This window comes from Balaenoptera acutorostrata, chromosome 5 (genome assembly GCF_949987535.1).
Source record: "Balaenoptera acutorostrata chromosome 5, mBalAcu1.1, whole genome shotgun sequence".
Classification (NCBI taxonomy): domain Eukaryota; kingdom Metazoa; phylum Chordata; class Mammalia; order Artiodactyla; family Balaenopteridae; genus Balaenoptera; species Balaenoptera acutorostrata.
The window spans coordinates 127,834,994-127,858,211 of record NC_080068.1 but is presented as its reverse complement, the minus strand read 5'-3'; positions in this window follow the sequence as shown (position 1 = coordinate 127,858,211).

The window sequence follows — 23,218 nt, the reverse complement described above, 5'->3', positions numbered from 1 at the left end:
AATAATTAAAATAATGAAAATGTTTTGGATAAGTATAGATAGTCCTAGATTTTAAAAGATAATATATTTTTTAATAGAGTTATAAAGAAAATCTGCCCAAGGCTGAAACCTATTTGAAGTTCTGTCTCCATTATTTGCTCTCTGTTAAGTAATAATTATTTTACCTTAACACAAATGTTCATAATCTCTTCCAGAAAATGGAAGAGGAGAAAACACTTTTCAGCTCATTTTATAAGGACAGTATTACCATGGTAGCAAAACTAGACAAAGACAGTACAATAAATGAAAGCCACTGACTAATATACTTTATGAACTTAGACTCAAAAAAAAACCCTCAATATATTAACAAATCAAATTTTTAAATGTATAAAAATTTATAAACCATGACCAAATGAGATATATTCCAGGTGTACAAGGCTATTTCAACATTTGAAAACCATCAGTGTAATCCACCATCAATAGGCTGAAAAAGAAAAATCATATGATTATTTCAGCTGATGAAGAAAAAAGCATTTGACAAAATCCAACACTCATTCGTGACTTAAAAATACGTCTCTGCAACTTAGGAATACGGTGGAACTGTTTCAACTTGACAAAAATCATCTACAAAGAACTTTCAGGATTATTAAAGATGAAAGACTATAACCAGTGACTAATAGCCACTGCAATAAGGCAAAAATAACTCACTATATAAATAAATAAATAAATAAATAAAAGGCACACAAGTTAGAAGAAAAAAAAAACTGCCTGTTTTGAAAATGATATGATTGGCTATGTACAAAATACCAATGAATCTAAAAACAACAACAAAACTCCTAGGAATAAGAGGTGTGTTCCACAAATTTGCAGATCATAAGATCAACACACAAACATCAGTTACATTTCTATATACTATATAAATACATGACAACCAAAATGAAAAGCACAATACTATTTAACATTTTCAAATTGCATATTCAACAAAGGACTAGATCTAGATTATACAAAGAACTATAAACACTCAGCAGTAAAAAAAGAAAAAGGGAATTAGAAGATTGAGCATGAACAGATGTTTAACTTGAGAATATACTGATAGCAGATAAGTACATGAAAAGATGTTCAACATTATTAGCCATGGTGAAAATGCAAATTAAAACCACAGTGAAACACAATTACACAGTTAGAATGACTAAAATGAAAAATAGTGACAATATCAAATGCTGGCAATAATGCAGAAAAACTGGATTACTCATATATTGATGATGGAAATGTAAAATGGTACAGCCACTATGGCAAACAATTTGACAGCTTCCTGTAAAACTAAAAAGGCAACTACTACATAACTTTCATGCACTCTTGGGCACTTTTCCCAGGGAAACTAAAACATATTTTCATAGAAAATCTATATATGAATGATTATAATAGCTTGTTTCATAATAGCCAATAACAGAAAATGACTTGGTTGTCCTTCAACAGGTGAATGATTAACAAACTGTGGTACAACCATACCATTGAAAACTATTCAGCAATAAAAAGGAATTAAGTATTTTGCATGCAACAGCTTGTATGAATTTCTAGGGTATTATGCTGAGTGAAGAAACCAATCCCAAATGCTGCATACTGTATGATTACGTTTACAGAACATTCTTGAAATGACAAAATTTTAAAATAGAGAACAGATTTAGTGGTTGTGAATGATTAGAGACTTGAGGAGAGGGTAAGGGGGTAGATGTGACTATAAAAGTGATATTTTTATTGGTAGAACTCTTTGTAGCAATATCTGGTTTCGCTATTACACTATACTTTTCTTAAGATGTTACCTTGGAGAAAGCTGGGCAGAAAATACACTTGTATACTCTCAGTATTGTTTTTTTACAACTGAATGAGAATCTATAGTTATGCCAAAATCAAAGGTTTAATTTAAGAAATTATCATTTTCTTCTATGAATTATTTTATTTTGTGACAAAGATAAACACTTTTTTTAATACAGATGTTTGCCAATGACATGACTTTGTCCAGCGTTGTGATACAGATATTTCCTTCAAGATTGTTTGTTAACAACATATCTACTGATTTAGTCTGAGAACACAATTGTTGGTAAAATGTGCCTTTCAAATGATTCTTAATGAAGAAAAATATATCTAAATGTGGTCTCAAGACCGGATGGTCAAGATTTAAAAATTAACCTTATGATAACTATGAATTATTGACAAATGCCAACAAACCTTCTTCTTTTTACCTCTGTAAATAAATAATAGCAAACTAGCTATCTGAATGTCTGCTGTCATTTTCTATTTTCCAGAATAATGCTTTGTTTGTTTTCTGAATTATTACCTCCTATTTGTGGATTTTCCCCTAAATTTAAGTAAATAATGCCACCTATGCTTCACCCCCTACTGATTTCTCAATGTGTCCATGTGCTTTTCATTTTTCAGAGTCTCAACCTTGCTGTAAATTTAAGTTTTGGAGGTCACAGACGTACATTTTTATAGTTGACAAATGATTCTGAGCCATTTCTGCTTCTGCTGTGTCACTGGAGATTTACATAAAAGCCAGAGTTCAGATGAAATTATTAATTTTCCCCCTTACATAGTAAGATGAATGAAACTTGGATTAAATAACACAAAAGTGGACAATTTTGGGTGGGGAGGTCATATGATTATAAAAACTACTCTAACAGCATCAGGATCCTTCCATCAATTCAAGAAGCGACAAACACTGAAACCCATTTTATAGCTATTAACCCACTGGTTCTGATGCTATTTCCTAGATTTTTGCAAAAGCCACCTAATTCATCTTTTTGCTTCTGTACTTTCCATGTTCCTACAAATCTGTTAGAATAGAAGCGTCATATGGTTCTTCTGTTTAAAATTTTCTAATGGTTTCCAGTTATGTTTAGGATGAAATTCATACTCGTCCCAGGGTCAACAAGACCCTACCTGACCTAAACCTGCTAGCTCTCTGGTTTCCCTCTCTTTTATTATATACTATATAAATTGATATTTGTTTTATTACTCAAACATTGCAAGTTTGTTCCCACCTCAGATGTTTTACTTACTATACCCTCTGCTTGGGAAACTTCTTCCTTCTATGTTCATATAATTTGTTTCTTTCTTCTTAACACCTTTCTATTCAAATATTCTCTCCTCAGAGAGACATTAATTTAGTTGCTAAACATTCACATAATATTTAAAATATTAACCGCTTTCTTGTCACTTTCTTTTCCATTATGCTTTGTTGTATTTTTCAGAAGACTTGTAAATATCTGAAATTATACTATTGACTCTTTAACCTACTATCTCACTGTTTGTCTTCATCCAAGAGTCTAAAAGCCCAGAAGAACAAAAACCCTGTTTATGATCTCACCACTGTATCCCAGAACCTAGAATAGTGCCTACTACATATTAAGTGTTCACTCAATGTTTCTAAATAAATGCATGAATCCTAGTAAGAATGATGCGAAGGGATCAACAGTGTTTCTCATCTGAAGTGATCGCTAAGTTATTCAGCTAAAGATAAGAGATGGCATTACCATAGTGACTGAATTTAAAGTAGCTTTGATATTTATTAGCCTGACAACCTCAGGTAATAAGTTAACCTGTCCAAATTTCAGTTTCTTCAGCAATAAAAATGAAGTGTTAAATCAATCTTGCAAGGTTAGAATGTTGTAGAAAATTACATGAAATATTAGTTACTCAATAGATGTCAACTGTAAAAGTTAATGTTGCTATAGTCCTAGATTATAGAAGTGACAGGTCCAGGAAGGATCCCAATGTGCTGCTGACGTGATGAGACACAAAGTAGATTTAAAATATTCAGAATAAGAATGATAATAGAAAAAAATTCATGGATCGAACCAGTATCCAGACATTTTTTTAACAGATCCTGGGTAAAAATATTTCCTCAACTCCCTGGTGGCAAATGGTTGAAGTTAATAACAAAATTTACATTGGTAAATCACACTGTTTACAGCTGGGTGTATGCATATGATTGAATGCTTGTGTCGTTTAGTAGATTACATGCATTTGTTCAGGGATTATCAAATAATCATTTTTGTATGTATAGGTTTTTATTCTTTTCAGGAATTATTTAAGTCCCTGAGCTCAAATTGTAATTAATGAATGAACAACATATTTTTCACTGAATCATGCCTGAAACCCATTTATATCTGACTAGGTGTATCTTGTGTCATACATTACATATGTCAATCTGGAGTATGTCATTTTTGTACTAATTTCTTTTACCTTCTTTCCTCAAAACGTTCTACCCACTTGAAGAAGAAAGGCAGGGAATTGCTAAAGTGCCAACTCAATGCTCTTTTCCCTTTAAGCTGTGCTAAAATCTTAAGTAAAATGATATTCTAAGGAAATTATTTTAACTGTTAGCTAAATTGAAGCAGTAGAATAAGACATTTTACTTCATAATAATATTAATATCAAAAATTTATTGAGTTTTCTTATATATCAGGTGCTATGCTGATATATGAATTATCTTATTTTATCCTTACAAAATCCCCATGCATTGAATAATATTCTTATGCTCATTTTTACTGATCAAAAAACTGAGACTTGGGGCTTCCCTGGTGGCGCAGTGGTTGAGAATCTGCCTGCTAATGCAGGAGACACGGGTTCGAGCCCTGGTCTGGGAGGATCCCACATGCCGCGGAGCGGCTGGGCCCGTGAGCCACGGCTGCTGAGCCTGCGCTTCTGGAGCCTGTGCCCCGCGACGGGAGGGGCCGCGATAGTGAAAGGCCCGCGCACCGCGATGAAGAGCGGTCCCCGCACCGCGATGAAGAGTGGCCCCCACTTGCCGCAACTGGAGAAAGCCCTCGCACGAACCAAAGACCCAGCACAGCCAAAAATAAATAAATAAATAAATAAATAAAAATTTAAAAAAAAAAAAAAAGTTTAAAAAACAAAAAAAACAAAAAAAACAAAAAAAAACTGAGACTTATAAAGGTCAGATAACTTGCTCACACTTACCCCATACAGTGTCTAGAGCCAGGGATTGAACTGAAGGTTCACAAACTTTACAGTTTGACCTTGATTAAATCTATGACTAATTTAGCTACTGCCAAGTTACTGTTAGAACTTCTGAGTTTATGATGCGCAATCTCTGATACTTAGCCTGTTCTGACTACTTCAAGTACCATATCTGAGTGAGAGGAAAGGAAGAAACAAGTTTAATAAAATGCAAGCAACTGGATCGCATGAAAAAGTAAATACTAACAATGTTCTCACTTGCCTAAACTCAACCAGCACTATGTCAAAAAACCTAGTTAGTTTATTTTCAATTCTGAAACATACTTTAACTTCATCTGATGATTTTTTTTCATGTTTGATATCCATAGTAATTCACCTTACTTCTTCCAAAAGTAAGGTGGTTGTGATAGTCACTCCGAGACATTAGTTGCAAAGGGGTAAAAGGATGTTATATCATCACAGTTGAAAGTGAGACTCAGAATTCAGAGGCAGCAGTTGCTAGGGAAAGATGGGGGAAAAAAGACCTGCTTTGGAATAAGCAGCAACATTTGTAGAGTTTTGCTTTAAGAAAAGAAATCAGAATCTTGACTTGGGATTTCTTTTAAAATTTGACATCAAAATGAAGCTTCTGCTAGACTATTTCTAGATACTGGAAGCTCCACTATTAAATAGCCCTAATTACTTAAAAACCATGTCTCAATCTGAATTTACTTTACCAGTCCATAAATTTTGCTTGTAAGCCCTACGTCTATATTCCAGAAATGAACCAAATGAGTCCATTGCCTCTTTAACATGACAGCCTTCCAAACAATTGAAAATTTCTGTCCCCTTTTATTCCTCTATAAAAGCCCTTTTCTTTAGGAGGGCTCTTCCAAATTCAAGAAAAATAAAGTCAATTGGTATGCTATATCAATACTTATTAATAGAAACTTGTGTAAAAGCAGATGAAAATAAACAACACAAATGAGTCAAAGTATATTAAATATCTAATAAGAAAGGATAGCAATTTTCTTGTATGTACTTGGTTTTCATCACTCTGTATTTTTTATTTCTGGTTGACCACATAGATTAAAGTTCTGTTACAGTGAATAACTGTCCCATAAATGGGCACTGATGTGGTATTTTTTATAGATCCTCAGTTATTTAATTCTGCAGTCCAAATCATAAACACAGTGACTATAAAGCAGCAATAAGTTACCTACTGACATAAAAAAGGGGAAATTCACAGGAGAAGAAATATCTACCCTTTAAGAACTTTGTTATTTATTCCAATTACTTCTCCAAAAGGTAGTTTTTCAAAGTTTACCCTAAATCTTCATACGGTTTTTTCTTTCCCCACTCACTTCTCTGCTTAAAATCCTCTAATGACTTTTAGAATAAGGTCAAAATCCTTAATGCGTGTTATGGATTCCAGACAGACTTCAAGATTCTACATAGTCAGATCCTCCAATCTGCACAGCTTGATTTCATTCAGTACTCTCCCTAGCTCTCTGCTACAGCATCACATGGCCTTCTTTCAGGCCTCTGATTGTGTGTTCCCCCATCACACAAGGTTCTATGAATGGAACCCTCATCCCTGAACCCTCAACCCATTTAACCTATTAGATACTTCCTCGTCCTTTAAATCTTGGTCAAATGAGATTTCCTACTGAAAGCCTTCCTGGATTATCTTTCTTTTCACATCTCAATCATTATTTACTTGTGTAATGATTTGATTTATATTTTCCTCTCCCGACAGACCTAAACTCTGTCAAGACAGGGACATTGTCTAGTTTGGCTGATCATGTTATCCGCAGCATAAAACACCCAACTTGACCCATATTAGGTACTCAGTAAATATATCTTGGAAGAATAAAGGCATAAACAAGATAGATATTATGGACCCTGCTTTCTGGTTCTACTGTAACTTGATCCTCTGTTATTCTGATAATCATAATGTCATTTTACTGTCATATTTTTTACATGAAAGTAGAAAAAGTGTAAGCAATCACATGAGGAGTTATTATTCCATGACAATATCATCCAATTTTATAATTTTTGACATGTGGTAAATAGAAACTTAGGTACTTTCAAATACTTTCTCCTTTTTGGCAATCTGTTTATGTGACATTTTACCTTTAACTAGTTAAATGAGCCATGAAGAGTGTCTTCACTGATATGTGTACACATACACACACACAAAGTACTTAATGAAATGAATGCTTGAATATCATGTACCTTCCAACAAAATAATCTTTTATTCTTACCCCTTAGCCCTTGACCGAAAGAGGCAGACACTTGGGAAACTGTGCATATTGTGCAAATGGGTGGTCAAGAGTGAGGGAAACAGTAAAAATCTATTGATTTACTTACTATGTGTCAGCTGCAGTTCAAATTGTCTTTGTAATATTGTCTATTGAATCCTCATAACAAACTCATGATGTAGCTATAAGCACAGAAAAGAAAAATGATGTACAGTGAAATTTAGGATCTCATCCAAAGTCCCACTGCTAATCACTGAGGAGCTAAGATCCAGTGCTGACATTTTAACACCAGCAGGTAGTCTCTTGACTATGAGAAAGAAATCATCTTCTCCTAAACACAGCTTTCTGTCTACATTAACATGACTTTACTATAATCTCAGGAGACTGTTGCCGAGGCAAACAACTTGGTTGTTCACTTTTGGAGTGTCCCCCAAGTCCCATGAGCTCTTCAGTAGATAGCATTCACTGTTGGTTATACCCAAAGACTACTAGAACCCGTTGTCTCAAAATTCTCACCTTTCTCTTTTCACCAATCTTAAAACAACTGTATCGTTATACATATCCAGTCTTAATTGAGTCTCTGCATTTCAAAGGCACACCTGAAACCACACTTTAAATTCTAAAAGAAATCCACTTTGCCTTTCTCCCTCAAGATACTGCCAAAGTTCTGTTGAGGTCATACTCTCTCTTACTATAGTAAGCAAGAAAGTGATCTTTCTATTATCAGCAGGTTGTATTGGTGATATTTGAGAAGATGGCAATCAATAGCTACTGTTACAGGCCAAGACATAAATGTTGATATGATTTGCAGGTATCACCTGAACGTATTTCAATAAACCACTAACACTATGAGATTCATTCAGAAGCGTGAAGACATCCTTTCCACTAGACAAATAACTTAGTAGAATATAATTTTATTTAGTCATTTGAATTCATAATTCCATATCACTGGAATAATTTATTTTGTTCTAATAATTCTCTGGACTTAGAACAATCCTAAGGACTAAATAGTCTATAAGCAAACAAAGCCAATTTTATTTTCATATAAAAATGTAGTACTTGTAGCACAAAACATGACTTCATATATACTCTTTTAGAAAATGAATTATACTATTTCTCTGGAACACTTTGTGTTACCCTTCTATTACTCCAGGAATATAGAATAATTGTATGGTTCATGATTTAATCATTATCTAGAAGCCAGAGAAAAAGAAGATTAGGAATAAGTAATAGGCAAGTCTTAGATCAGGTCAACAGTCTCTTTCTTATAAATTTCAGACCTCCTGTTGATGTCTAGAGGTGCTGCAAACAAAAATATCATTGTCTTCAATTTTCATATATTCTTATTATTTTTATATGTAACTACAGTTAAATAGATGCATATTCAGGATTTATTTTTACATATTTCAACATGTTCATCAGCTTAGAAAATAAGCATTATGAAAATGTCTTGCTAATACTACTTCATTTTTGTAATGGGAACATTTTTTGCTTATAATTGAATGCTGTTTTAAAACTCAGTTCTAATTGAATTAAGGAAAGGAGAGTGAAATCATGTAAATTGGTACAAAATGATAGAAAAATTTACAAAATGCTAATATAGAGTTACATGTGAGACAGGAATAGAATTTCTAATTTCGAAATACAGTTTGCATTTTGGTACAAACACTTTTTACATGTGTAACTCCATAATCCCTCTGGTGCATGCTATATCGTGGCACCGAGATAACCCTTCAAGAATAAAGGACGTATTCCCAAGTTTCTGGGATGCTACCACACAACTGTTCTCTGCTGTCACCCTCTTTAGAAATCAAGCCCAATGGTCTTGCCAGATCTGACATCTGAAGGGTCATGCCAGATCCTAGAACCTTCCATGATGTTTACTGAGGCCTTCATTAGGATGGCATTGCAACTCCACTTCTCCATCTGCCCATGTCTCATCTTTCTCCTCCCTTCCACAAATAATGACCTCAAGCATACTTTCATATAAATGTCATGCACACAAATCTCCATGTCAGAATCCTGGGAACTTCAACCTGTGATAATCTTAATTTTCCTACATGTGAAATTAGGCTAATAATAAATAATATCACCTATTTTACAAGGTTTTGTTTTTCAAATGAGAAAGTGAAAATATTTGGAATGGGAAAGTATTATTTAAAATTAAATTATGGCCATTTTGATAATTAGTTTTATCCAGGTGTTTCCCTTAACCAACATATCTCAACCACCCCATAGTCAACTGAATAGAAATTCAATATTTATGTCAATGAAAAAATATGCAGCTACCATCATCTATGAATGACATTTCACATCAACATTTATGTGCCTATGTGAACACTCAAATATCCTTAGGGTGTGTATAGTATAGTATTTCCCCTACTAATGAGCTAGTTCTCAAAACCCAGTAAGTATTTATTTTGCATCATTTTGCAGCACATAGTACATATCTTGCTATAGGCTATTTGACACAGTTTCAGTACCCCAGAATTAAAATCACAGTTTTAAGGCAGAGGTAGTATGTGATCTCTAGGGAACTTTACCCCCTTTGCTTTTTTAATGAACTCTCCGGAATATAGCCCAAAACTTCTTAGCTGGATTTGGTTGTCTGCCCCTTAGGGCAAGTCAGTCCTTTGAGCCCTGTTAACGGGAGTCCTTTTCTTGACTTCTGCTGGACTCTGAAGGATGCAGATCAAGGAGAGAACATATTTTTGTGTGTGCATGATCTTGGCAAAATATTCAACTTTGAAAATACATATTTCAGATCTCCAAGTAAAACCATTTAAAGGTTATTTAAGAGCTTATTCTTTTGTAAGCAATTATGTTCAAGTTATAAGCTTGTTCAAATTAGGGTTTTTTAAAAATATATTGTTCAATCTAACTTTCTTTGTTGCTATGGTAATTAAAGAATTACTATCCATTTGCATCTGCTTAATAATGAAGAAATAGAAATGAAGAACTGGATAAGAAATATTCCCGAGTCTTTAATTAACACAAAATTAATCTTTAAAAGTACAGATATTTTGACTGAAATGAAAACCTTGTACTTAAAAGCATCTCCAAAATAGCCTTGAACAGAAAATAGGCCCAAAATTCCAGGCAACACTCCTCTTAGTGAACTATTTTCAGACCCAAAACAACTACACAAACATAAAAGTACAATTAGAGCAGAGCGAAATGGAAAAGTCCTTTCAAGTGTTGTATTTAAATAAACATACAGATCATATGCACTGATTTTCAGATACCAGGGTGATGTTTCTGAACCACTGTGGATAGATTCTGTACTCTGAGGTCCCTTCTCTCAGTGGCAGGCACTTGTTCTAAATCACCTGAGCACCTTTATAATCATTGCACTGAGAGTGTCAACCAACACACCCATACTAGTCTGATTCACCTGTACCAGTCTATAGTGAAAATTTTACTAAAAAGTGTTAAAAAGTGAAGTTCTGTGCTAAGTTAAAAAATATTATAGTGTCAAAGTTAAACAATGATGAATTGAGAACAGTATTACGATAAAGCATTAGTTTAAAATGTTTGGGCTTCCCTGGTGGCGCAGTGGTTGGGAGTCTGCCTGCCAGTGCAGGGGACGCGGGTTCGGGCCCTGGTCTGGGAGGATCCCACGTGCCGCGGAGCAGCTGGGCCCGTGAGCCACAATTACTGAGCCTGCGCGTCTGGAGCCTGTGCTCCGCAGCAGGAGAGGCCGCGATGGTGAGAGGCCTGCGCGCCGCGATGAGGAGTGGTCCCCACTTGCCACAACTGGAGAGGGCCCTCACGCAGAAACGAGGACCCAACACAGCCATAAATAAATAAAAAATAAATAAATAAATAAAAATTTAAAATGTTTAACAATTGCGGGTTTATAGACAACCCACCTCCGGTTAATTCCTGGCTCTGGAATATGTGATCCCACTTGAAGAAATATGATGATAATGATAATATTATTTTTTTAATATAGCAACATAGAGAATATTATACTATATAAAGATACTTAATGCAGATTAATATTTGTTATATAATTATAATGAAGATACTGTTACTTTGATATAAAATTTAAAAGTTTGCAAGGAGCTTTGAAATACTTCATTTTGGTTTCAGTGTCCCTAAAATTTAGTGGACAGGTGAATGGAGTCCATGAGAATGATAATTAGAGTTGAGCAATATTTTTTTATGCCTTATCAAATCTGTTGGTAAGCTAGGAGTATTTAAATGGCCTAGAGATGAGGGTCACCAGCGTGCAGAGAATGATCTGACTGGACAGGTCTCAGCCTCTGATTCAGCAGGACTGAAGGGTCTGCCGACCTGATTGGGTGCTTCCCAGACATGGTTAGCCAAGGATTCCACAGAAAGTTCTGCTTCTGCATCCGAAGATGACAAGTTGCTTCTCATCTGGCTGGCAGAGTGATAACTTAATAAAGGGACAGACTTTGACAAGACTGACATCAGGAGGAGATTGTGAGAGAATTTTAGATTTGAAACAAATGCCTTGGATGATGAGAGACTAAGAATGTAAGAATTTATAGAATTAAATACATTTCCATAAAAGAGTACAGTCAAGTAATCAATTTAGACAGATTTTGTGTGAGAATTCAATTGATGTCTTTTCTTTCTTGTAAAAGTAATCTTTTGAAGTTAGAATCAAATGCACGGAAAAGTCAACTGTGTAGCAGCATAGAAAGGACAAGGGAATTAAAGCTAGTAAGATTGACTTCTTCCTCTGGTCCTGTCTCTAGGTCATGGGACATTGGTAAAGTCATGTAGTATAACTAAACATTTGCTTCCTGCTAATCTGCAAAATGGTGATAATATTATAGAACCTAGGGGGAATTATAACTCATAAATATGAAGCATCACATAAATTATAGTTAACTTTGTCTTTCAGTTAATGGTACATGTGTAGTCACATGGAGATTGCAGTCTTTCTTCCCTACTAAACAAGTCCCTCACCCTCTGGAGCAAAAGATTCCTCAGAAACACTTAGGGTTATTTTTCAATGACTCACTTAAAGATTAATTTGAGTTGGATTACATGCCCTATGGCTATTTTTCAAACCTCCAGGGAGTTGTTACGTACTTACTTTATATGCATTTTCCTAGAATCAAAGGCTGACTGTGAGTAAATAGAATAAAATAATAACACTAAAAAAATTAAAGAATGTACCAAACTTCAAGTTGATTTCTCTTGCCAAATAAGGAAGAGTGCCCATAAAAAGGGGAATTTTCTTAACTCGATGTACATCAACTATACCTCTACCTGTTGAATAGATAGATAAAAATACCTAACTAAATTCAAAGCTATATCATGTTCTTTTGCATATTTTACTAAACATTGTAAGATGTGTTTTACCCAAATTGATCAATGCAATCAATGTAATTCAGACAAAATCTCAGGTAGATTTTTTGGAAGTGATGCACTTGACACATTTATATAAAATGTATATAAAAGAGAAAAAGGCCCAAATATAATAAAAAAAATCTGAAGAAGAAAATGGAATAACTTGCCCTGTCAGATATTAAGACTTACACTGGAGCCATAGCAATTATGACAATGTGGTATTCATCATGGGGACATGTGAAAGCATAGAAATAGGCTTTCTTATATATACAGTTTATGCTGGAAGACACGATATAAGTTAGTGGGGAGCAGATGGGCTATTTAACATACACTGTGTTAAAATTACATATGCATATGGGAAAAAAATAAAAATGGATACCTACTTCCCACTGTGCATATATACATAAAAATTAAGGTAAAATAAAGACTTGTGTCTAAGGTAAAACTTAAAACATTTAGTTGGCAATATAGGAAAACATCTTTAAGATCTTTGGGATAGAAAATGAATTCTTAAATAGAGATTTGACAGTACATATCATAAAAACATGATTAATTTGACTACATTAGAATGAAGAATGTCTATGCATTATTAGACACAATAAAGAGAATATAAAGACAAGCCACATAATTTTGGAGAATATATCTGCATCACATATACCAGTTAAGAATTAATATTCATAAATTTAATCCATAACTGTACATCAGAGAATTAATCTAATAAAAAAATGAATTGAAGACAGAAGCAGACATCTTACACAGGGAAACAAGAATCACCAAGTTATTGGCAGGAGTATAAACTAGTATAGCCACATTGCAAAATAGTTTGGCATAATTTAGCAAAGTTTACTATTTGTTTACACTATGTTCCAGAAATTCTACTCCAAAATATATACTCAGAAAATTTTTGCACATATGTGTCCAGAAGATGTTTATAATAATATATTTAACATCATCTTTTTATTAGCAAAAACTGTTAACAGGCCAAATGTCTGTCAACAGTATAATGGGTAAATAAGTTATTGTAGCATTGCAACAAAGTTCTACATAGACCAACTACATGCCTCTCAAATTATTAATATTCAAATATAATAATATATGAAACAACAAAATCACAGGACAAAGACAAAATATTTGCCTTTATATATAACATGAAATAGGGAAGAGTAAACCATAAATTTTTCAGGGGTTTATCTTTACATAACAAAATTAAAGAAAATTAGAAAATGGGTATTAAGTATCCAAGATGATATTAACTTCTAGGGGAAGGAGTGAGGGAATTTGATCAAAGAGTGATATACTGGGCTTTCAAAGTTACTAATAAATTTTAGCTTTAAACTGATTGTTAGGTCAGTTAGTATTTTTGTAATATTGTTTCAATTATACATGCATTAGTATTTTATGTATGTTTCATCAAAAATAACATTTAAGATACATTTGTGATAAGATGTGATAAGATTTGGTCTAATTGTCTCCCAGAGAAGTATCAGTTGAAATCTATGAATTGGTTTATTTTTGAACACTCAATCAGGAAATTTTGGAAAAAGTGTTCTTTTGCAGATATAGGTCACACTTAGGAACTGAGTCATGAACTACTGCTCTCAGAGTTGTGATCGGTAAGGAATTTAAATCCTTCCACAGTGACCACCACTCGTGTATTCCTCTCCTTCATTTTATAATGTGGTAACTGCAGGGAAGAATTACATTAACCCTAGGCCTCACCTGGATATTGTGGTATATTTCTTCTTCTTTCATTTCATCCCCTCTTCTTTCTCTTCTTTCTTCTCCAGACACTATTTCTGAAAACAAATTAACTCTGCTATAGGCAGAAATCACCACAGTCTCTGAAGAATTATTTAATGTTTATGATCAGAGAATATTTTGGGTTTTACTCCCATTTAGGCTCAAGGTATTTCTTCTCTGAAATCACTGAAAGAAGGCAGACTACTCAATTAGCAAATAATTCTCTAGAGAATTTACTTAAAATGGCAGTATAGTCATCATAAATTACCTGAAATACTGACAGCAGATAAGACACAGTTTGGTGGATTAAAGTGACATGAGTACTACTCCAGAGTCTTCATGGCAAACTTCAAATATTAATACCTAATAATACATTTATACTCTATTGAGATAATTCAACCCTCTAAGTCTTAAGACCTGATCAGTTAAAAAATATATAAGACAAAACCAACAACCAAAACAAAAACGAAAACAAAAACAAAACAACAGCGTCTAGACTGACCAGGTGTCTCCAGCTCGTTCAAGAACAAAGAGAAATGGGGCAACATAACCAACCATTCAGCAAAGCCAAGAACTGCATGGGAGTAAGCACTTAGCTCCACCCCTGGATAGTATAGGTTGATCAGCAAAGTATTTTTAAAATGTATGGCATAAGGAAATGAGTCATTAGCCTTCATAGTCTTTCATTTTTTGAACTTCCCTGCGCCTATCTCTAACTGCTGTATGCAAGTGAATCAAATTTAATTGTTACTTTTCCCAGCCACTCACATGTTATACATATATCAGCTAGAAGCAATTCATAAGTCTCTAGTATCTATGCCTGTAAGAGATAATGCCTGTCAAACACACAACACAATCTCCTGGCATGTTGTAGGTGCTTAGCCACCATTAATCTTTAATTTCTTTCTTAAAAATTTTCTGTTATTCTTTTTGTATTCAGCCCCAATACCTTGAATATATCTCAGGGGTTTGGTTTAGAAATTTTATCAACCCCCAAAAAGGTTCTAAAGATAATGTGAGTGGAGTTTCTAATTATTATTCATAATTTTTTTGTAAACAGATCTCCTATTAGATTCCCTATTATTTGATGGGGCAAGATATATATATATATATATTTTGATAAATAGAAACGTTTACAACTAAAATAGGTCACTGCCACATACAAATCATTGAACTTGTTAAAATGTGTAATGAAACTCAAGACTGGACCGCCTGACCTACATCTTTTCACAAATGCTCTGAAAACATAACAATAATAAAGTGGAAGGTATGTCTTTTCCTTTTTAGCTCGCTTTGCTTAGCATTACATTGGTACTGGATTTACATCTCCCTTGTTATTTCTTTCAGGGGACTGAGGCAAAGTCAGTGCTAGGTGGCTCTGTGGATTTGCATTGACTATGGAAGCTATTTTAACTTGGGATCGTTTTTTCTAACAATTCACCATAGTGACAGCAGGAAATTGTCCCTATAGAAAAATCTAGCAATGCTGGGGGAAAAATTCTAGTTTCGGAGGCTTGTGTTCCTTTTTCACAAATACTGCAGTCATTAACACGGATCATATAATGAATGAAAAACTTGTGACAGGCAGTTGAGAAGATCTGCCCTGGTCATTAGAAAGTGGAGGAAGTCTCCCCAAGTCTGCATGAGTAATTTGTAAGTGAGACAGTACCAAATGATATGTCTACCCCCTAGCTTTTTTTCCTAATGGCTGGAAATCCCTTGGTATAGGCATCAATTTGGAAGTAGCTGTGGAATTTTACTTAAACTACATACAGTGAAGGATTGACCCTTTAGGTGTGAGACTTGGCAGCTGAGTTACATGGAAAACACATAAGTAGCCAAAGAAGAAATCCAAACACTAGGGAGAGGTGGATGGCCAATGTATCCTTCCCATTTGCAGCAGACACTGTTGAGTGGGTGCTTAGGTTAGAAAACAATATAACAAGCACTCACTGCATCCTTGCTATACCAGCACACAGATGTTGCCGTGCAATTCTCAAATGCGATGAGAGATCTTTTTTCTTTTAAAACTTTGACAGGGATAAAAGCTGATTCTCAGTTTGTATATCAAGCTGCTCCTATCTAAGCTTTGAAATAAATGATAGAACTAGAAATCAGAGAACTTCAAATGACATTTCAGAGTGGACCACCGCCTTCAAAATGGTAATTACACTGCCTTCCAAATATAGGTATTCAATAAGTATTTGTTGAATTAAGCTGAATTCCAAAACAAACAGTTCTGCAGTTATTATTCAGTCTAAGAACTACTTAGGCTTATTCCCAAGGATAATAAAAGGGAATACTTTAAAATTTTTCCTATACAGATGAGAATCATACGCGCAATTTAACTTTTAGCAAGCTGAAAACCTGATAGTTTGGAAGTAGTAGCCTATTTTAAGTGTAGAATGTGGAGCAGGTCCTGGATATAAATTCTGTTATATTTGGTATTTTCTTTTTAATCTTAATACCATGGTGATGGGGGAAAATACAGCATAATTACATGATGAAATCAAAGTTAAATGTTTAGAAATATGTTAGATAATAGAACATACTGGTAGGTATCTTTGTACATTTGCTATTGAGAAAAGATTGGGGGGAGTGTCTGTCTTATGACTACCAATCCTTCCTTTTCAGATGAAGGATCTGAACTTGATTATAAAGAAGAAATCCAAGCACTTCACTTACTATAACACTTTGCCTCTCCCAGTATATCAGGCAAATATAATATATTTCAGTCTGTTGCAGACAAAGGGAACCTGGAAACTAAGGCAGGCTGTAGAATGCTATTTGGGAGTTAGTACAAGTTGGATTCTATTTTTATAATGCAGATGAAAACTAAACCTTTGTTGTGTATGAATTGTGTAATTTTTGACATCTTTCTGAGTGTTAGTTTCTTTGTGATATTAAACTGTTATTAGAAACAAAGGAAAAGTTTTTAAAGCAGTTTGCACAGCATCTAGTACATTGTTGATACTCAGTGGACACTAGTTACCTCCCCGTCTCTCTCGTGTGACCTCCTAGGAGTATTTTTCTCTTCCCGTTTGTGGTCATCTCCAATTATTTTGCTACACATGCAAACTGGCCATACCTTTTGTCCTATTAAAATGAATAAAGAGCTTCAAGAAATTGCCAAAAAAAATTAAGATAAAAAGTCTGTAAAGTAACAAGAGGGGGTCCAATCAGATATTGAAGATTTAATTCTAAGACTAGAAAGATGAGAAACGAGATATTACAGGATTTTTGAAAGAAACAAACACTGAATATTTTGGCTAGCCAGTATGGATATCCTGCTATTGGCATTGAAAGAAAAACATAGATATTGATAAAGGTTGTTTTTCACTGATAGAATCAAGAATAACCACTGACGAAGATTCTCTCTTTGACCCAACTCTCGCGAGGCTCCATCTCAGCCCTTTCTTGGCTGGTAAAGACTTGAGCAAAACAGTAACATAGTTTCTAACAACTCAAGGCCACATCCCTAGGATAACCCTACCCGCCCCCCCCCCCCACCAACACCACTACTGTAAAGTGTCTGAGAAAACTCAAGGCTGCAAAAAGAATTTACTGTTTGTTCCAGCCAACACACCTGAACATAAGAGCCCCTGTCTCCCAGGCTTTGTGGGAGGGGAAGAGCCTAACTTTGACAAGCATCAGTTAACAAAACAAAACCATACAGGTTTCACATGGCCCAACTCCCCCACTGCCCATTTTTCTGTAATTTTTTTGCTTCTCTATCTCTTGAGTCCCTGCTCACTCCCTTCCGTATTCTCCCATTCTCCCTTTAAAACTCTGAGTCCCCTCTGTACAAATTGAAGTTGAGCTCAAATCAAGCTGGACTCTTTCCCCTATGACAATAGTAGATTGCTGATTAAAATCTGTCCTTATCTCCTTAACTAGTGCCTGGTTTTTTTTATCTTTGATGCCATACATAGACCTGATACGATTAATTAGGGTCTTTGGTACTCTCCCAGAACAGCTACTTATGACAAGGTGTTAAGGACTGAATGTTTGTGTCTCCCCAAAATGCATATGATGATATTTAATCTTCAACGTGATATTTGGAGGTGGGGCCTTTGAGAGGTAATTAGGTAACGAGGTGGAGCCCTCCTGAATAGGATTTGTGTCTTTATAAGAAGTGGCCGCAGAGCAAGCTCACTCTCTTTCGGCTATGTGAGGATACCATAAGAAGTCAGCAGTCCAAACCTGGAAGTGGGTTCTCCACACAACCAGACCATGCTGGCAGCCTCATCTTGAACTTACAGCCTCCAGAACTACGAGAAATAAATTTCTGTTGTTGATAAACTGTCCAGTCAATGGTACTTCATTATAGCATCCCAAATAAAGACAAAGGAAACTGTAAGATTTATCAATCCCAACACCTACTAAGTTCCTTTATGGTACATGCTGCCAGAATAAATCTGAAAGACATCTTTTGTGACATGGAAGGAATTTGAGGATTTGGAAATACAGGTAGTGTTTACATCTCTTCTTACAATTGACACTCATGACTTTAAAAGCAAATACATTTATATTGGGAGTGAAATCCTGACTAGAAAAATTGTATTGGATTTGATTTTCTGTATACAACACCAGAATGATGAGCTTCTTCTTTACAGAGGAAACTGAGCCCATCAGATGTGCTTACCAGCACTTTCCTTGAAGTCTTCCTGCCCCTTGTGCCTGTATATATCTTTAACTTTCCTGCAAGATTTACCCTCTACTTGTGAACTTGAGCACATCCTCTCCAAAGTCCTCCAAGACCTTGCTCCAATGATGCCTTTCCTCTCTATTATTAGTCACTACACTGCCACTAAATTATATTTCTTAATCCATTTGTCTTTTTTTCTGTCTTCAAAGATAATCCGGAAAAGATGGTCTCTTACAGATACTCAATTCTTAGTCATCACTCATCACACTGTAGCCCCCATGCCAATATTCAGATGGCTTGTAGAATATTATTCAAGAGCTAGTATGGTATATTGGGAAAAAAAGAAAGAAAGATTTTCTAAGATACTAACCTAATGTGTTTTAACTCTCTTCTTATGCGGCCTTTCTGCAGCATCTGACAATGTTAGCAATCCTGTGTTTTCCTTCTATTTCTTGGCTTCTTAGAAACTATTCATATGTGTTTTCGTATTACTTTTCTTCAAGTTTTCAGTTGTTTTTTAAATTTAACTTGAGTCCATATTAAATTATCTTATAGAGACTATGAACACTGATTATGGTGTTTATTTTTCATGGCAGATGGTCCATAAATTTGATCCGTGTATCAAAAAAATACAGTGTTCATGGATAATCTCATATTTTGGTGTCAAATTCTTTTCTGACCTTTATCTCATTTGGCAATCTCTTCACAAATGTGCCACAGATATCACAAATCAAATGTCCTCATCTCTACTCTCTTTCCTCTTGCAAAAATAAAAATAAAAATTGTCCTAGTTTTTCAATATCTTATTTCAGTTTATGGTGTTGGTCATCCTAAACTAGAAAATGTGTACTAATGTTTGACTCTTGCCTTTTTCCTTCTGCATTTCTAGTCAGTTACAATGTCTTGCTAATTCTACCTCAGAGATAGCTTTAAAAGAAAGTAAGGGGAGAGGATGGGGGAAAGGAGAAAGATGAAAAAGAAAGGAGGAAATCAATTTGACATCGCCCCTCCACTCCATGCCCCATTTAAAAATCAGCTGGCTCCAATTTGCTTTCATGATGTTTTAGTCCATTCATGCTATTATAACAAAATACCCTGCACTGTATTTTACAAACAACAGAAATTTATTTCTCACAGTTCTGGAGGCTGGGAAGTCTAAGATCAAAGTGCCAGCATGGCTGTGTTCTCTGGTAAGGGCCCTCTTCCTGGTTTATAGCCAGTGCCTTCTCACCTGTGTCCTCACATGGTAGAAGGAGCAAGTATGCTCTCTAGCCTCTTCTTAAAAAGGCACTAATCCCATTCATGAGGGCTCTATCCTCATGACCTAAGCACCTCCTGTAGGCCCACCTCTTAATACCATTACATGGGGCATTAGGATTTCAACATATGAATTTGGTGGGGAGTGGGGGGCAAACATTCAGACCATAGCACATGACAAGGCCTAAACTCATTATGAAGGTATATGAAATCATGTATAATGTATCTCTAACAAGAAGGAACACCAAGGATTGCTGGAAACGTGAGAAGCTGAAAGAAGGATATGGAACAGATTTGCCCCTAGAGCCTGCAGAAAGATAACCCTGCCGGTACCTTGATTTTGAACTCCTAGCCTCCGGAACCATGAGAGAATAGATTTCTGTTGTTTTAAGACACACACACACACACACACACACACGATAATCCAGTTCCTTGTACTCTGTGCTTCAATTACTTTGAATGGCTTTGAAACAGCAAATCACCATGTTTCTATTATCAAACTCCTCCTTTCTGCCTCAATTCCCTTGTGTCTCACCCCACTAGTGAATCACTTACTATATTAGTCAGCTAAAGGTTCTGGGACCCAATTCTGATGTGTATACCCAAGTGTATATATCTGTGGTAGAGTTTCCCCCACACCAAAAATCTCCAGACACCAGCCAGGTGTTCTACAATTCAACTCAATCCTGACACTCTCTACCCGAAGATAGCATCAGATTCCACAGGTTAAGGGTTCAGTCTCACAAGACTGAGCACCCTCCCCCCAAATCCAGATGTCAGTTGCAAGTCCAGGCTGTCCCCTGTGCTTCTGTTCAACTGGCTATAGATTGGAGTTCCCCATGACCCCTTTCTTGGACTTCAGACACCAGTTGCAAGTCCAGGTTGCTACATGTACTTTTGACTGACTGGCTATAAATCACAGATTGCCACAAGCCTCTCCTTGGGTTCCAGTAATTTGCTAGATGTTCACAGAACTCAGAGGAACAGTTATCCACAGTTGAACAGTAAAGTTGAACACAATATTCTTATATCAAAAAATTAAATGTAATTTATAAAGGTGAATATATGCATTTGCCCATGTTACTCATAACAAAAAATTATAAAGTGAATCAACTAATATATGCATGCTAATAGCCTTATCAAAATATTACTATATTTCAGTCAAGATAAGTAATTTGGTTTACTTTACTGAGATGGTTTCTACCACACAAAATCTTAAGTACCATTTTCAGATCTTATTAGTTTCAGAACAAAGCAATGCATCTTTGCAAAAAAAAGTTGATTTCTCTAGTTTTCACAGACTCAGCAAGTGTGAAGCATAAAAAATAACAGATGGAAAAGTCAAAGAAGCAAAAAGAAACTGGGAAATGTTGCAGATAATTCTATTTACTATAATAAAACATAGTGTTAAAAGGGTGGCCTGTTTATTTTTACTTTTCTCACTGAAATAATTAACATGGAACACAGCTCCTAGCATTTCCTGGGACCTGAGAATAAGAAATTATTCTTTCTGTCTTAAACAAAATTCCATTTCGCTTTACATAATTTTGAGTGCCAACAGAACAGAATATTAAAAATATGTATCATACTGTAATGAACAAATATTTATGCCCACAACTCAGTCATTTAACAAATAACTTTATTTTAAAAATTTTCAGCTTTACTGAAGTATAATTGACAAAATTATAAAATATTTAAAACACATCATGATGATTAGCAAATGACAACTTTATTCTTCTAGAAATGTAACTTTTAAAAATATTTTATTGAAATATAGTTGATTTACAATGTTGTGTTAAATTCTGCTGTGTAGCATAGTGAGTCAGTTATACATATATAAATTCTTTTGCATATTCTTTTCCATTATGGTTTATCACAGGATATTGAATATAGTTCCCTGTGCTATACAGTAGAACCTTGTTGTTTATCCATCCTATATACAATAGTTTGCATCTGCTAATCCCAAACTCCCAATCCTTCCCTCCCCCATACCCTCCCCCTTGGAAACCACAAGTCTGTTTTCTATGTCTGTGAGTCTGTTTCTGTTTTGTAGATATGTTCAAAAGAAAATATCTACAAAACAGATTAATTAATCTGTTAATTAATTTAGATTAATCTAAATCGTATTTTAGATTCCACTTATAAGTGATATTGTATGGTATTTGTCTTTCTGCTTCTGACTTTGCTTAGTATGATAATCTCTAGGCCTATCCATCTTGCTGCAAATGGCATTATTTTATTCTTTTTATGGCTGAGTAATATTTCACTGTATATATATATATACCACATCTTCTTTATCCATTCATCTGTCAATGGACATTTAGATTGTTTCCATGTCTTGGCTATTGTAAATAGTGCTTCTGTGAACGTAGGGGTGCATGTATCTTTTTGAATTATAGTTTTGTCTGGGTATCTGACCAGGAGTGGGATTGCTGGATCATATGGCAACTCTATTTTTAGTTTTTTGAAGAACCTCCATACTGTTCTCCATAGTGGTTGACCAATATACATTCCCACGAACAGTGTACGAGGGTTCCCTTTTCTCCACACCCTCCCCAGCAAGCAAATGACAACTTTAAATTTTACACCATCATCACTACATGTTTCTTTCCATATATAGGTAAAGGAAACATTTAAAACAATGTTCACACTGTCTCATCAAAAATTAGATAGTTTCATTGAAAATTTCTTAATTTAGCTAAATTAATTTCTTTCCCACCACAATAATAGAAAAACTTATTATTCATAAAATGCAAATCAGTTTTTCTCATAAACTTCCTTTTTAAAATTTATTTTGCTAATGGCATCACCACATTTCAAAATATTTATATTTGAAGGCTTAGAATTATAATTAATAGCCCATTGTTATGTTTTTGCTACATCTAGTGATGTTCCATATCGTGTTGCTTTTTACTTAAAAATGACTCTTGTATTTACTTTTTTCTTCCCACTCCAGTTATCTTAATTTAGGTGCTTTTTTTTTTTTTTTTATAACACTTATACCTTTGTCCTGGAATATCCTTCCAATAGTTTCTTT